The sequence below is a fragment of the Pteropus alecto genome, unplaced genomic scaffold (assembly GCF_000325575.1).
Source record: "Pteropus alecto unplaced genomic scaffold, ASM32557v1 scaffold24, whole genome shotgun sequence".
Classification (NCBI taxonomy): domain Eukaryota; kingdom Metazoa; phylum Chordata; class Mammalia; order Chiroptera; family Pteropodidae; genus Pteropus; species Pteropus alecto.
Genome location: NW_006439192.1, coordinates 22,405,424 through 22,422,100, shown reverse-complemented (window position 1 = coordinate 22,422,100; position 16,677 = coordinate 22,405,424). Strand labels below are relative to the sequence as shown.

Here is a 16,677-nt window from a genome sequence, read left to right as displayed (position 1 = left end):
AGAGACAAAATAGATAAATCTAAAACTCAGATTACACAGTCTATGCTTGAAGAAACTTCAGGAATTAGGGCAGAAATAAAAAAAACAAGGGCAAACGACTACATCTAAAGAAAGACTGCACCAGAAAACAAAATATCTTTCCCGTTGTTTTCCCTTAGAGATGGTTGCTTACAAAGTTCCCATTTATGCTTACTCTGAGATGTTTGTGTGTGTGTGTGTGTGTGTGTGTGTGTGTGTGTGTGTTTGTGTGTGTGTAGATGTAACTAATTCATAGTAGGTACATCTTAAAAAGTAGCAAAAACTTTTATATCAACAAATTCTAACTGCAAAGCAATGAGAGCCCTCATCAATTTTGAATTTAATACCTCTTCTTTATATCTTTAGGAAGACTTATTTGGGGATGATAAGTCAGGAATACACTCATTCGACCACTACCTGAGTTTGTGCTGCATACTTGCTACAGTAATGCCCCTTAGGTAGGCAATTGTGGCAGGTAAAATAATAATCTTCCCAAGGATATCCATGTCCTAATTTCCAGAACGCTGAAATATGTTACCTTATATGAACAAAGGACTTTGCAGATGTGATTAAGTTAAGGATTTGAGATGGAAAATTATCCTGGATCATCAGGCTGGGCCCGATGTAATCCAGCAATCCTTTCAAAGGAAGAAGAAGGCAGAGGAGTTGGAGAAGATGGGATGACTGAAGCAGAGAGTACAGAAATGCGGGACCAGGAACTAACGAATGTGGATTGCCTCTAGAAGCTGGAAAAAAGCAAGAAAATACACTCTCCTAAAGCTTCTAGAAAGCATACAGCCTTGATGACTGACAGATTTCTCACCTCCACAATGGTAAAATAATAAATTTGGATTTTTTTAAACCACTACATTTGTGGTAGTGGCTGTAGCAGCAATAGGGTATTAATACAACAATGTAGCGATAGTTTTAGTATTTTTTAATTTCTATCTATCTATGGGATAGGGAGGATGCATAGTGTTCGGAGAACATTTATAGGTGTTTGTAGAGTATAAATAATACAGTATTACACATAGTTAAAATTGCTATAAATTAATTAAGAAATAAACCATTTTATTTTATGAATATGTTCAGTTATTAAAATAATGTGAGGTTTTTTCTGTTTTTATTGTTTTTAGTTTAGAGATAAACATTCTAAAATCTTAGCTCGATTGAACTGAGATATTGAGAGCTACATCTCAAGAAAGACATAAATTGATATTCCTTTCAGCTTGATTTTTGATAATTTATAGCAATGTAAAGGTAATATGGACATCAAATGTTGATATGCACATAAGAATATTAGATTTTTAACAGATTTAGAAAACAGCAAAAGAAAATATTAGATATTTATCAGTGTATCACCATATATACCATACAGTTATGCCATTTTTAAAGTATGAGCTCACTTTTTAATTAAATGAATCTTTAAAAAAGCAAATGAATAACCGAAAAAAAAAATCTGTAAAGTAGTCAAGTAAGTTATGTCTAAAGAGTTTGTAAAATAAATTACTTTCTGCTAATTACGTAAAATATTTCCTTCAGTGCCATCAGTAACCTATCATCTTTGAAGGCTTTGAGCTTCCTTACATTAATAGTATTTTTTTTTTACCTTTTAAAGCTATTGGCTGTTTTATGTGGCTCTGAACTACGATTCCTTCTTTTGTTTCTAGAAGTCTGAGGATATATTATTGCTTCTCTTCAGCACCTCTATAATGCCATGACAAATATTTTCATTTACTTTTTATGAGAAGAAGATAGTTAAACTGTTTTTTAAGGTGATAGTGGTAAAAAGCTAAGAATTGCATTTAAGAGGCCTCCATATTTAACCAATATTTATATCATATGGATTTAATTAAATAAAATAGATGCTCAAACACTATTTATTTGTAAATTGCTAAAGAATCATTAACTTTCTTTCATAATTTCTCCCTAGTTCCCTCCTCTATCACACACTCAAAATATCTGGGCATCTGAAAATTCTGGATTTCAAAGCCAAAAGAAAAAAAAATCTCCCTTTAGTGCAACCTAGAATGTCAGTGAAGAGTGAGAAATTCAGGGATTTTCAGGCCTGAGACAGTGACAGAAATGAATGGATGAGTTGGGGTGGAAGAATTTAAGTGGTTTGAGTTTTAATTATCTATTTTACTAGAAATATTCTACATCCTAGTATTTTTAATGGAAATATTATAAGAGAAGGCTGACTGTAAATTCTACACTAGTTGCTTCCACCTACCTACAGACTATAGATTTTTTTCCTGTGGATACAGGTCATGTTTATCTGACACTTCCCAGCATCTTTATCCAACAACATCCTCTGCCCTGAATAGTGAATCACAAAATATAATCTTAAATGGAAAAAAAATGTGTGCTTCTACATGCTTTGAGTTTAACACACATAAACATTGGCAATAATTATTCAAGTACTGGTCTGACAGTGGATGCTCTGGCTGCTGAGTTTCAAATATTTCAGTTACTAATGACAAAGGCTAAAGCTAAAATGGCTGTAGGTACTCAGAGATAGTATTTCGTCTATGTGAGAATTACAGTTTTCGCTAGGTATTAATCAGTTGGCCTTAGTTCTCACTGTGCACTAATCAAGTGTCTGCTTTGGTTTCTTGAATTAGAAAGTTAGTCTTTCTGAGGCTGACCGTGGTGGATGCTAGAAGAAATTGCCCCATTGGCCTCAGGGGAGAGGCAGAGAGAACAAGTTTTTTCACTTATGCCACTTGTAGTTCACACATTCTTACAACCATGGCTGGAAAAATCTCTTTGACTTACAAAGAAATATATATATAATATCAAAGTATATCTTCAAGTATAAAGAAGATTGAGTTCTTTTTCACAAAGATAATGTGCTGTTACCTTTTGCAAAGGAATAACCTGAGTAAAAACAGAATCACATTTCCCTAAGTTGCCTGATTGTAAATGGCATTCATTTTTGGACACGCAATAATTAGCTCTGCATTTTATAGAGGTGATTGTCTTATTGCTTTTTTAACAAGCCTTAGTGTTAATATTATCTTTTCAACAACATTTTATAATACTTGAAAATTCCCCCAAAAGATAATTTTTATAAAGATATCATTGGTTGAGTTTTATGTCTTTATGTCTTCCAGAGTCAACAACTGGAAATTTTCTTTACTTAGGCTTAAATTATTTCCAATGCTTATATTATTAAATATCTTGTTTTTGAACAGATTTGAGTATAGAAAGCTATTATAAACTAGAGTTGTTATTCTTAAAACAACATTCACTCAACAGAAAATTATTTAATCTATTCATATGTACAAAATACTAACTTTAAAGTGTACTTCTGATGAAAATAATGAGAATTTCTTATACAGAAAAGAAATGTTTGAAAATGTAATAATTCTGGTCCCGAAAGACAAATTTTTCTATAATTAGTGTTTAAATGCTATTGTAAATTAATTATTGATTGGAAAAAAAAATAATAGCAAGTATATTACTGGTCACAAGGTTATCTTGAAGTCTGTTACTAATTATAAGTCATTGTTACTTTTAGTATAGTTTAGACATTAAATACTCGAGATTTTGCTCCAATTAGGAAGGTCCTAAAGGGTTCTTGCCTGAATGCAGTGTGTGACTGAAGCATCCATATGGAAGCCAGTTATGCAGTCATGCGGCCTTAGGGAGTTTGTGAAGAAACAGCAGGACTCTGGCAAAAAGCTGGAAGATGCAAATTAAAAGCATAGAAGTATGTTAGGGAATTGAAACTTGATGTTTGAGAGGCAGAGGTTAGGCAAACATTCACTGGCAAAGTTACAATAAGAGTTAAACACAAAAACATATTCTACAAATCTTGGTAATCAAAACCAGATCTGAACCTCTGCCGTTTATTTGACCCCAATTCCACAGCACCTATAATTGAGCCCTTGTAAATGAGACATATGAAAGCTGCTAATTTATCCAAGGAATTTGATCTAAATGATGTTAATGTTGATGACAGGACTATGTGGTTTCTGACCAAATTGAGAATATATTTGTTGTTGGTTTATTTCTGCAACTTAAAGTAGAAAAAAATTTTCTTCATTGCTTTTTAAAATAAAAATATATAAAGGAATGTTTTCTCAACCCTCATTCCTGAGATTCAAAGGAGAGGTTTTCAGTCATTTGCATGTCTTTATCCCAGGGGAACTAGTCTAAAATGTGACCTGAAAGACAGGAGTCTGTGGATGCTGTAATAGACATGACCTCAGATTTTGACTAAACTTTCATTAAGCTGCACTTCCTGAAGAGCTTTGTCCTCTGAGGTTGTCAGAAAAATTTTAGGTTAGCTTAGAGTCTAGGGCATCAGCTGAGTCTTTTTTTTTTTTTCCCCCTAACCTGCGAATGGTTCTCAGAGGTCTTCCTAGGATCCATAAGTAGAATAAACTCAATGAATCTAAATGGAAGACACTGTCTGTGGAGGAGGACTGGCTATCCAGGCCTTAAAGACACAGATCCCGAGAATGCTGCATACAATAAAGCTAGAACTCAATCTACACAAAGGAACTGAGCTTCAAATTAAGTTCAGGAGTGATTTGCAATTACATTGCTTCTTCATATCCTAAACTTACCAATGGGGATCTCTTAGTCAAGTCAGCCTGGCAAATATAACTAAACATCATAGACTAGGAGGCTTGAACAACAGACAATTATTTCTCACAGTTCTGGAGGCCAGGAAGACCAAGATCAAGGTGCCGTCAGATTCAGTCCCTGGTAAGGGCTCTCTTCCTGACTTGCAGATGCTTTTTCAGTGTCCTCACATGGCAGAAAGAGAGAAAGAAAGCTCCCTGGTGTATCTTTTTGTAAGAACACTAATTTTATCATGGGACTCCATCTTCATGACCTCTTCTAACCTTAATTATCTCTCAAAGTCCACATCCCCAATATCATCGCATTGGGAGTTTGGATTTGGGAGTTTGGACTTAAATAAATTTTTGGGAGGGAAGGGGCCATAACTAAATCCATAGCAAAAAGACATCCCAGAGTTTTAAACTATGGTGTCTAATTTACATATTTTACTTTCCAAACAGTCCAACACAAAGTTAAAGAAAAGATGTACGAACCCTTCTATAAGGGAAAGTCCCAAATGCTAGGACATAATTTTAGTTAAAAGTCATGCGATATTTAATTTAACAAAAACTAGTTTCAGTAAAGCACAAAAAGAAATCAATATTAGTGCTATTATAAATCATTTTCACCAAACCTGTGAATAGAAAAAATCGGTTTATTTTCCATAAAGACAGCTTTAAAAGGAAGTACTGTGTCCTCATCACTTATTCCCTTTACGAGAGAAAAAGTTAAGTTGCTTTGTATCAGAGTTATTCTCCACCTACTAAATTTGCTCCATTTTACAAAACAAAACAAAACAAAACAAAACAAAACAAAACAAAACAAAACCATAGCGAGAAATTCATTTCAAGGTTTTATTGTAATTTTTTTAGCTCTCTGTGAGCCCCACAGGAAATGGGAGAATTTGCAACCTATATAACCAGACTAAACAACCAAGAAAGCTTTAGTCCAGATGCTGTCCAGGCTACATCTAGTGGAAGCTGCAAAGATGAGTAAGATGCAGACCCTGCCTTGGGCTCCCTCCCCTGAGGAAAAAGAAAAACAAAAATAAGAAAAGAAAAGGGCTCTCTCCTTTAAGAAGAGGAAACCACAGAAGCAAGACTAGGACATGGAAGCGTGTCCATGCACTGTGTTTGAAAGTGATGAGCAGACTCTGTGGTTTTAGCACCTCCCTTTTCTAGAGGAGTGAAAAAATAAAGAGATCAATAATATGTTTGATATAAGTTCAAATGTACCCTAATAGAAATTATTCTTCATAGAGTATATTTGATTAAAGAAAAAAATTTAAAATACATATACTTTTCTTTTAGGCAATTAGCAAACACAATAGAGAACACCTACTTCAAGGTGGATAGATTATCTGTTGCCGTTCAAAACAATTAATAATAAACACATTTAAAAGAAAGGCTTTGTCTGTGTCCCACAAGAAGCATATTGAACTATATTTTCTTTTTTTTAAATATCATTTATCTATATTAGCCATGAAATATTGCAATAGTTTCAGAAATGTTGTAGGCGAAATGCCTCGCATGGGATTAGCACATACTATACTCAATTATTTTGATCTTTTTTCCATTACTGGGACAAGAATGAGAAAGGGGCAGGAAGGGAGACAAAAGAAGAAGAGAACAATGTAAAAGGAGGTCACATTTCTTAATAACTATAAATTATTTCCTAGGCTGGCCCTTGCTTTGGAGTCAGAAGCTGACACAGCTCTTATTTATCAACTGTAGCAGCCACTTCACTTACAGAATTGATACCTTCTCTTGAGAAACAGACCCTCTAAATAAAAAGTTTGAAGCATAGATTAAAAGCAAACAATCTTATGTATAACAGTTCTGAGAGGATGGAAAATATATATGTATATATAAACACATCAATATATATCTATTTTATAATGTCCAACCACTCATATTTCAAATAAATATTGTATCCTTTATGCTTTTAATATAACTTTTTTTTTTTCATGACTAGATCTTTGGAGTTCTTGAAAAAGAGAACCTAATTTTTTAATAGGCCTCTTAATAGGCTGTTTGAATAATTTCCCAACTCATGTTGTTATTTATTTAACCAAACATAGGAACCAGAGAGACTTTTCATTCTGATGATGAGGTGTGAGCACATAAACTCACCAGTCTAGTCAATATTACAATTTTTAATTCTTAAAATATAAATATATTATGGACCTTTTTCTTTTGATATTATAATAACATTAACTTATAACAAGGATTTTTTTTCAGTGTTCTTTACTGGATGTAAACAATAAATTAAAAATTATAATGGACTCCCCACCCTTCCTTTTATAGCACAAAGAAGCATACTGTAGTAGAAACTGTCTCTGACCTACTGGATTACCGCAATACAATGACCTCACCTAGATAGTTATATCTGGTGTTCAGCAGAATAAATACATTTATTCTTAATAATTTTATTTTTCAGGGAGCTATAAATCAGATACAAACATTTCCTTTAAAAATCTATTTTAGATGGAGATGTGTGTCTGTGAGAACAGGTGTGATTTTATAAGTTACAAAAAAAACTGTATGGAATTTTTTTACTACTATAGAAATAAAAGCATACTAGATTTAATAGCATCTCACCTTTATTCTGAAAATGTAGAAATTTTGAAATAAAAATATGCACCAAGTAGACCTCAAATGTAAAATTAGCTTTTAAAAACATACTCAATTTATTTACTATTACAGTTTAATAAGTAAAGCTAATATGCTCCCTCCTAAATGCCTATTTTCACAAAACATTTTGGTGCCAGTGTTACTTTCTAACGGAAAGGGCCCACCTAATTTGTAGATGAACCAGATAGTTTGTGAAGCAAGTGTGCACTTTCCTTCGATGGAACATGTGCCATTTAAAACAAATGTCTCTGTTTATCAGATATTATAGGATGTGATTTGGTTCAAAGTATGAGGCAAATCTGGCAATTCAGTTAAAATCAACTTGAAAGTTTGTAAAGCAATTGTGGTCTGCAGTAAAAAGTGCTGGGTTGATCTCTAAATAAGTAAAGATGTTGCTCTCAAGGGCAAGAAGTACAGGATAATGCAAGATAAGGTTCTGTTTTTCTTCTCATTTCCCAGTGAGTGCAAGTTTCAATAAATTAACCTAACACTAGTATGAATGTCACAGGTATTACAGGATTCATAATTCTAATTTTCATTCATTAACTCATCTCTTTCTTAGCTTTGTTTATCCAACACATATATAGTTGGGCCAAGATATTATTACTTATTTTAGTTTTCCAAAAGACATGCTTTCAGTCCATTCTAACAAGATGAAAGAATTGTTCTCTCTCAACTAGTTTCCTGCTTCAGCCAACATACTCCCTACTTAGTTTGTGCAAGCCTCAGAGAGGATGATGGGGCTAGTACAATTCATTGTTGAGCTGTCCAATTAACTGCTTCTTTAAAATTGACCATGACTTTCTGAATAACAATCATTTTAAAATTAGCTATTTATTTTCTGTATGTAGTGCTGGCTTGTGCTACTATATGTTTTTCTTTCATCTTTTCTTCATTTACTCACAAGACTAATGATCATTTAAAATAACACCAATCAAAGACTTGACAAGAATAAATATCATTATATATGATAAGATATCATAGCTGGCAAGCTAGATGACTAGATTTCCTCAGAGGTATGTGCATTTCACTCTAATTCTAAAAATCTGGTTTAGCTAAACGTGTAATTTAGCTAATGGCGAGTTTAAATTGAAAAAAAAAGTGTATTCATTGATACTTCAAATTTATGTTTCCTTATGTGGATTGCTCATGTTAAGACAAATATGATGCTACTTACTATTTTTAAAGAAAATAAATGATGACAAAATTCAAGTTGTTCTTTTTAAATTTATATTTGTGAAGTTTAATCAATTGTTAAAAAATAATGCTAAGATTTCAGTCTCATGAGGGATTTAGCTACAGCATGGGGATACTAACTTTTACTGTGTCCTAATTAATTTCACCAATAGAATTTAAAGAAACTAGGTTTAAGAATTTTGACCATAATTCTCTATTCGATGATTTTTTGGAGCTGTTTCTACTTTTCTAGGAGTTAATTTCATATTCTTTAGCAAATATCCCTCTCTTGTAGATATGCCGATTGAAACGTGAAAGTAAGATCCATTATCCTTTTTTGCTGACATGTTATTGTAGTGCTTGACTCAAGACTCAGGCACTACACACACTGCAATTCACCTACTCAGCAGCAGTGAGGCCTCTACAAAAATAGAGTCATGGATTATGTATATACATGGATAATATACTGTCTGTACCCTGAAGACTTGTACCTCAATGTATCTTAGCCATGAACATGTGATAAACCATGAAATCACAACTTAAAGACACTACTGTCCATAGCACATGATACTTATATGTATTTTCTAATTGGAAGTAGCTTCTACTGGTGGTTCCAAATACCACTTATTTGCAAGCCCTCCAGTAGCATTCATACTCCTTGGAAGATTTTTTTCTTTGCTGCAGGCGTGAAAAAAATAGCATTCAACTAAACCCATCAAGTCTGACATTGACCTAGCTACCTAAGAAAGATCTGGTTTCTTAGGAAATATTATATAGTATGGTGAGTAAGAGTAAAAATTATGGAACCAGATTCCCAGGTTTGAATCTTGGCTCCAATACTTGACTGATGATTAATTATGGAACAATGACAATCTCTCTGTGCCTTCGTTTCCTTATCTGTGAAATGGAGCTAGAACTGTTGCTTAAGTCAAAGAATTACCAAAAGTATCAAACGAAATGATGTATATAAAATACTCAAGCAATGATTGGCACAGGGAAAGCACTCAATAAATGTTGGATGTTATTGTTGCTATTTATATTATTTTATTATTTTAATTATTATTATTACTAAAAGTAGAGTGACTTTCATTTCATAGATCCATGCAGTTTCATTTAAGCATCTTCATTTGAGTGCATGCTCATTCCTAAACCGTGAAATCACAAATTGATTTTGTGGTTATATTCTCAAACCTACGATGGCCTCTATCTGTTTAAATTGTATAACTTCTAGCACATATCCAAGGATGATGTCGCCATGGTTGAGGTGTTTTCCTGGCTCAGTCTAAAACAAAGCTTTGAATCTGAGGTGCATCTGAGTGCTGCAGTTTAAGTCTCAAATCCTAGATAGTTGCCTCTTTTAATGTAAACTTAAAGCCAGCATCTCACATGGACTAAACTTTGCAAAGAGTTCATAAAACAGCACACTTTAGTAGCAAAAATATTTTTAAAGAGATATTCCAGTACTTACATTGTGCCTCTAGGGAAAGGTCAATAAGACTCTAAGTCAAAACTTGCAATAACATTCTCACAGTATTTTATTTCTCTTCTATTTATTCCTTCCCATCCTGAACCTCCTACTCTTTGCTTTCCTGTTCTTTATAATGTAGATTGATTTAGGTTCTCTTCCTAAGGAACCAGATTGATAATCTCCTCGATGAGTGAGTGAATGAGTGAGTGTGTGTGTGTGTGTGTGTGTGTGTGTGTGTTGGGAGTATGGAAGTAGAGGGAATGAGAAGAGAGGCATAGGACAGTCACACATATGTTAATAAACTGGGTTCTGAAATAAACTTGGCAAATCATTAAACATAAAATATAAAACCAGAGAGCTTATGAATTGCAAATATCCATAAAATTGCTATTTTGAAACATAGGAAACACTCAGTTATTCAGGATGTTTTGAGCATTTGCTATGTGTTAAAAATTAGGAAGATTTGTTCCCTTTTTTTTTCAATTAGATCATAATACAATGGCAGAAATACACAAGTGAAGCAACATTAATTTGATAGTGCAATTACAGTGCCATATGAGACTGTGTTCTTAATGAATGGCATTTAGAGGGGTCTGTTTATTTTAGGTAGAATGACAGACAAGGGAGGAAAAGCTTCCCTTAGGAGCGACTCTGAAAGTAACATCTTTGTTATCATTTATGTCAGATGGTTATTACCTCATGTTCTTAGATATACTTCTATTTTTATTTGTTTATTTGATTGGGATTCTTTTGTTCTGTTTCAGTTTTTATGTTTGTTTGTTTGTTTGTTTTGCCATTTAAATCTGTCATAGTCCATTGATTGCTCACATGTTTTTATTTTAATTTTTAATGAACTTATCTGAAAGAAGTATCTTTTCCATAAGCATTATGTGCATATGATTGTCTAGATATATGATACTCTTGTACAATATTATCTCAAAAGTAACATTATTGTTTAAATGGGCTTCTCTGGGTTGACACGTACATGGAGTCATCTGGTATGGCATTGTTTCCAAAGGAATTTAAAAAAAATTAAACTTAGAATGGAGTAGGGGAGACTCTAAGTATGGAATTCTTAATGTCATATTGTCTCTTTGCAAAGTGTTAATTACTCTGTGTAAGAAGCCCTGTGTTTGCTTTACTTTTTGTTAAGTTTCTAACCTGTTAGTTTTATGCAAAATATACCATTGCATATTTTCTTATAACTTCCACTTAATGCATTGACATTTTTTTAAACAGGCGTTGTATTTGCTGCTGGTTATTAGTTAGATGCTGGATTTATTTTGCCCTCTATGCCCTAAGTTGTCTCTTACACTGGTTTTAAGATTTTTTTGTTTTTTTTTTACCTGCTCTGAACTGTGGCTGATGAGAGAAATGAATTGGTGCAGGTGAAATCTAATCACAGATAATACAACATCTGCTGCTAATAAAAATGACTAAATAAGCCTCAAGCAAAATAAGACTCTACCCCTCCAACAAAAATGGAACTTTAAAACATTTCAAGATTAATAGGAAAAAGTGATATGAATTCATTCAAAAAGTACAGCAAAGAAAACCATAAATGTTTCTTAGAGAATGCGAAAGAGATAGAAGCAAATTCTTCAATCAAGGTTTATGGTATGATTATTTAGAAAGTAACCAACTAAGCTTGCAAAGCATGTATTGTAATTTATAAAATTCTTGCAATTTTTGCACTTTGCCAAATTTTTAAGAATAAACGCATAAGCAAATAAATGTGTAATTTCAAATTGTGATTGTTAACATGACAATTTTTTAAAAGATTGATAAAGGCCTTAAGAAAGTATCATATCATGAAGGTCTTTCCTGACCATCCAAATTAAAATTTAATTTTTTTGTCATGATATCTCATATCAATCTTTTTTTTTGGTAGTATATTTAGCTTTCATACTTATATATTTGGTTTGTTTACTTTATTGGCTGTCACTAGAATATAAACTCCAATAGGACAGGAACTGTGTCTATTTCATTTAGCTTTTAATGTCAACCACTAGAAAATGCCAGGATTGAAGAAAATTTACTGAAAGAATAAATAAATGAATGTGTTATTCAATGGACACTGGTAGCACTCTAAAGGCTGCATTATAGAATCATATAAAGGATAAGAAGTGAATGTAGTGGTCTTGAATTCTGAAAGGTTAGAGGAAATCAGAGGGCCTAGATTTTGTAATACATAGATAGAGGGGATGGTGTTAGAAAACAAATCATCAATAGAAACCATAGAATAACGTCATTTGCAGATGGAACTAGAGCCATTTACTCTATGGAAATGAGTTTAGTACCACTAAGTAGTTGATGAGTCTGCTGGAGAGAAAACTAAATTTTATTCGTATTGTAGAACCTATAGTTTGTTTTTAGGGATGACAATGTAATTAGATTTACTCTGGGAGAAATTCCACAAAGGAAGAAATATAAATTCAACACCCATATTACTGACGAGAAATGTATATTTTTCTAAGGTTTTTATGGTGAAAAAACAGAAGCATATTACATGTCAAGCCACAATATGTCTCAAACATGCCCATTAGCCTTTTATTTATAAAACTTCCTCATACACTTTTAAGGTTGCCACAATTTTTTTTTTTTTATCTTCTTTGACCCTCACTCTAATCCTTCTAGATTCTTCCTCTACCTCTAATTTTTACTGTCAGACTTCTCCAATCTTTTTCTTTCTTTCTTTCTAAAGGTGAAAAAAAAATCAGCCATCTTTTACTATTTGAGTTTTCATCTACACCTATCACGTCGCTTAGCGAAATGATTTCCCTCAGAATTCATCCTTCTTAAAAGATATGAGTAAAGGAAAAAGGAATTATAAATGGTTTGCAAAATAATTTAAATGCTTTACCACCACATTAGAAAACCACATATATTATAGAAACTGTCTTAGACTCTAGAGGGAATATCAGCAAGCTCACCTTGGAATCTATAGATGCTTAAAGTTCCATTGTGGGAAAATAGGGCACAAAAGATTCTTTGCATCAGGACTTCTAAGATGGCTTGGAGAATTAATAAAGAGGACTTTTGGAATGGTGGATGTGTGCTTAAGGTATAAGGCTAAGATCTTTAAAAAGGAAAAAGAAAAGCAAAAAGCTGCCCCAACTTCTTGGAGAAATTTTTGATTTATATAGGATAATTGTGATTGGTTATTAGTTGCTTATAAAAGGAGGACCAGTTTTGATTGTGATGGTGAGTAGAGTCAAATGTGATAAAAGAGGAACTGAACTGACCACGATGCTTGAAAAAGTTGATTTAATTACTAGAATGGCCAAGATACTCTTCTTTTTTTGGATTTTTAAAATTCATTATAATTATTATTATTATTTATTATTATTTTAGGCAAGGCAACCCTCACAGATTGCAAAGACCTTGTCAATTTACAATCCCTTATTTTTGTATTTTTCATGCCTATAGCACCTGGTCTTCCTAGGTGGTCTCTCATCCAAGTACTAACCAGGCCTAACTCTGCTTAGCTTCTGAGATCAGATGGGATCGGGATTGTTCAGGGTAGCATGGTGGTAGACAGCCAAGATGCTCTTCAAGATCTTAATAAAAAGTTTCATTCAATGCTGAGAAGACCCATCCCCTTGCATTAACGAGAAAATGGAAAACTGCTACAGGGAGACAGGCAACAGCAACTGTCTTAGTCTATTCAGACTGTTGTACCAGAAAACCACAGATTGAGTAGCTTATAAACAAAAGAGTTTTATTGCTTACAGTTCTGGAGGCTGGACGTTTGAGATCAAAGTGTCAGTATGGCTGGCTGAGGGCCCTCTCTCAGGCGGCAAACTTCTCCTGTATCCTCACATGGCAGAAGGGGCTAGGGATCTCTCTGGAGCCTCTTTTTAAGGGTACAAGTCCTATTCATGAGAATGGAACTATCCTCCTAAAACCGCCATCTCCTAACACCATCACCATGAGGGGTTAGGATTTCAACATATGGAAATGGGAGCCGGAGGTGGGAGGAGGCGGGAGACACAGACATTCAGACCATAGGAGCCGTTCACTGAAATTACCACAGCTAGCAATTTGTAAAGCTGCCACCTTCGCCAAACAGGTAAGTATGACAAAGTGTAAAAGACATTCATTTTCATAACCCTTGAGATTTTTCCTTAATCTGGATTAATTTTCCTAAAGTCAATCTAATTTCTCACCCAACAAGAGATCTTCATTCTTCAAAAATTTTTAATATTCAGTATAGCCAAGAATGTAGTATTTAGGGTGATGGAAAGCACTCAAAGTTGTCAAAAGTCATTATATAAAATATATGTAGTTATTCAGATCCATTATATTAACACAATTTTTATACAGTGTGAATTATTATTGATATTGAACTGATGCTAAATTGATCCAAACATCTCCAACTTTTCAAATACCTGTAATTTTTAAGATTGTGTGAAAATGTATAGTTTTCTTCCGAAATTGGCTTTCAAATTCATTGCAGCTTAGGCAAATTTTTACTATACCTATTTGAAATAATTTTAAAATAATAAATATGATCTAAATGGAAACAAAACGTACTCTTTTATAAGTAAAATGCTTTTAATGAAAGCAATTTGTGACATGAATTTTGCTTGAAAGTTTCCTCTCTTTCTCTCCCCCTAATCCCTTATACCTTCTTCTATATAGTTCACCATTCCACTATCTCAGATGGGGCAGAAGTTTGTAATGTAGTTTAGAAAACCATAATAATAACTTTTAAATGTGATTTTTACATAAAAGAAATATGCTTAGATCTCCTTAAAAAGAGATACGGTTATACCCTGAATATTTTGATTGTTCATATATTCTCTTATTCATTCAGTAAGTATTTATTGCATATCTGTTACATACCAACTACTATTCAAATAATTTGCGGAGTAATAGTTAATAAGGTATTCTTGAGTATGAAATTTTAATTAATTATTTTCTCAAAAGTCAAATTACATATAAGCATTAACTTTATTTCTACTACTATGTTTAAATCATAGGTCAATTTATTTAAAAATGTCTACATTTCTTCCAGAAGACTTATATTACATGAAATGTTATTCTCCTGTATTTAACTACCTTGAAAATTTTAATAAACTTTCAATTTGTCTTTTATTTAGACATCAGATGATCATTTTATTTATTAATAAGACTTCATATATATGTATAAAACCATATATATAATAATATATATGTAATATATACATAATGCTATCATTCGAGAGGGTCATTCAATAAAATAAACACTGTGGATGAGTTATCCTTTATGTGATTAAAAAGAAACTACTCTAGTTAAATGCACCATATTTATATGTAGCTTATAAAGTTTGTCAGTATATTACTTTTTTATGAAATTAACAAGCCAGGATTTAATATACATTTATTTCAAAGTTTTTTTATTTAATTAAAATAACATTGATCTCTTTATTTCAGTTTAGTTCAATGTAAAAATCCATGAAAGACAGTTTTGTTTCTCAAAAGTCAAATCATTCCTTATTAATTGAAGTCAGATGTTTACTTTCTGTAATAATACTTTTGTTAAATGAATGAACAAGAAATTATAAAGTGTGAAACTACATGGTTAGAAGTACTTTAAAACATCAGTATGTATGGTGTCAGATTGGTGCTAAACTTATTGGGGTGATCATTTGGTAAGATATATAAATGTATAATCACTATGTAGTATTCCTGAAACTAATATAATACTGTATGTCAACATTAATTGAAAAAATAAATAAAAATACAAAGATTAAACGAAAACCCAACATATGTGATTTTAGAAAGAAATTATATGTAATCTTATTAGCTCACTTACTTGGACTTTTACCATTACTCTGGAGAGAGATAAATAGCTTTTTATGAAATTCGTTTTGTCCTTTGCAATTTCAAGAATTTAGCAGTTAATGAAGTTTAAAAAGAATGTGAAGCCTGAGGAAAAACAGAAAAAATTTTTATGTTAACCTTATTAATAAAGTTTTGATATAAGATACTGTTTTTCAAAATTGCTTTCTTGTCATTATTATAGATGACTTTGCATATGATAATTTCTGAGTTTATATTAATTACATATGTACATATAAATTATCTGTACATAGAGATTTAAATCTAATTTTTTTAGCTATAAAATGTTTAAGCTATATTTAAAAACTGAGAAAATTACTTGTGTAAGTAATTTACTTTTTAATATTTCTTAAACTATAATTTTGTTACAGAGTAGTTCATTTTTCACAAATATTTACACTTCAAGGTAAAACAGGTAATTAAAATTTTATCTATTATAATAATATTTGAGTAAGCAGAAATGCTTTTCCTTTATGTTACTGTCATTTTTACATATTTTAATGATATTAAAGTTAATGTCCCCTATGAGATTAAGATATTAATCCTGAATTCTCACTAGTTCTCTTTAATATTTTATTTGTGTTTTTCAAAATTTATTGCCATGTACTTTAAAATTTAACTTTTGTGCTTTTATAATTACTGTGATATATCAAAGCAACTAGATGTCTGTTATCCAAAACAAGCTTATACTTACAGAACAAACTTAGAAAGTAGTGTGAAATCTTTTGGAGTATAGCTAATTTAGATGACTTGGTATTTGTTTAAAGTTTTTTTTTTTTCACAATTTAGTTGCTATGATATTTGGAGAAACTGTCAGAGAATTCTCAATTTCAGGGCATATTATTCACAGTTTTATTTTACATCCTGCTTTGTAGCCCTGTTCAATCAATTAGATTATATTGATTCTATGTACAATTCCCTTTTAAAAGAACATAAAGCCAATTCTGCTTAGTGTCTAAGTAGTAATAATTTAGATGTGTA

The 16,677-nt window shown here is 32.1% G+C and overlaps 1 pseudogene; it reads right to left on the bottom strand.

The window, feature by feature from the left end:
- Positions 1-13,290: 13,290 nt before the first annotated feature.
- On the bottom strand, positions 13,291-13,409 carry LOC112483394 (annotated as a pseudogene).
- Positions 13,410-16,677: the final 3,268 nt, after the last annotated feature.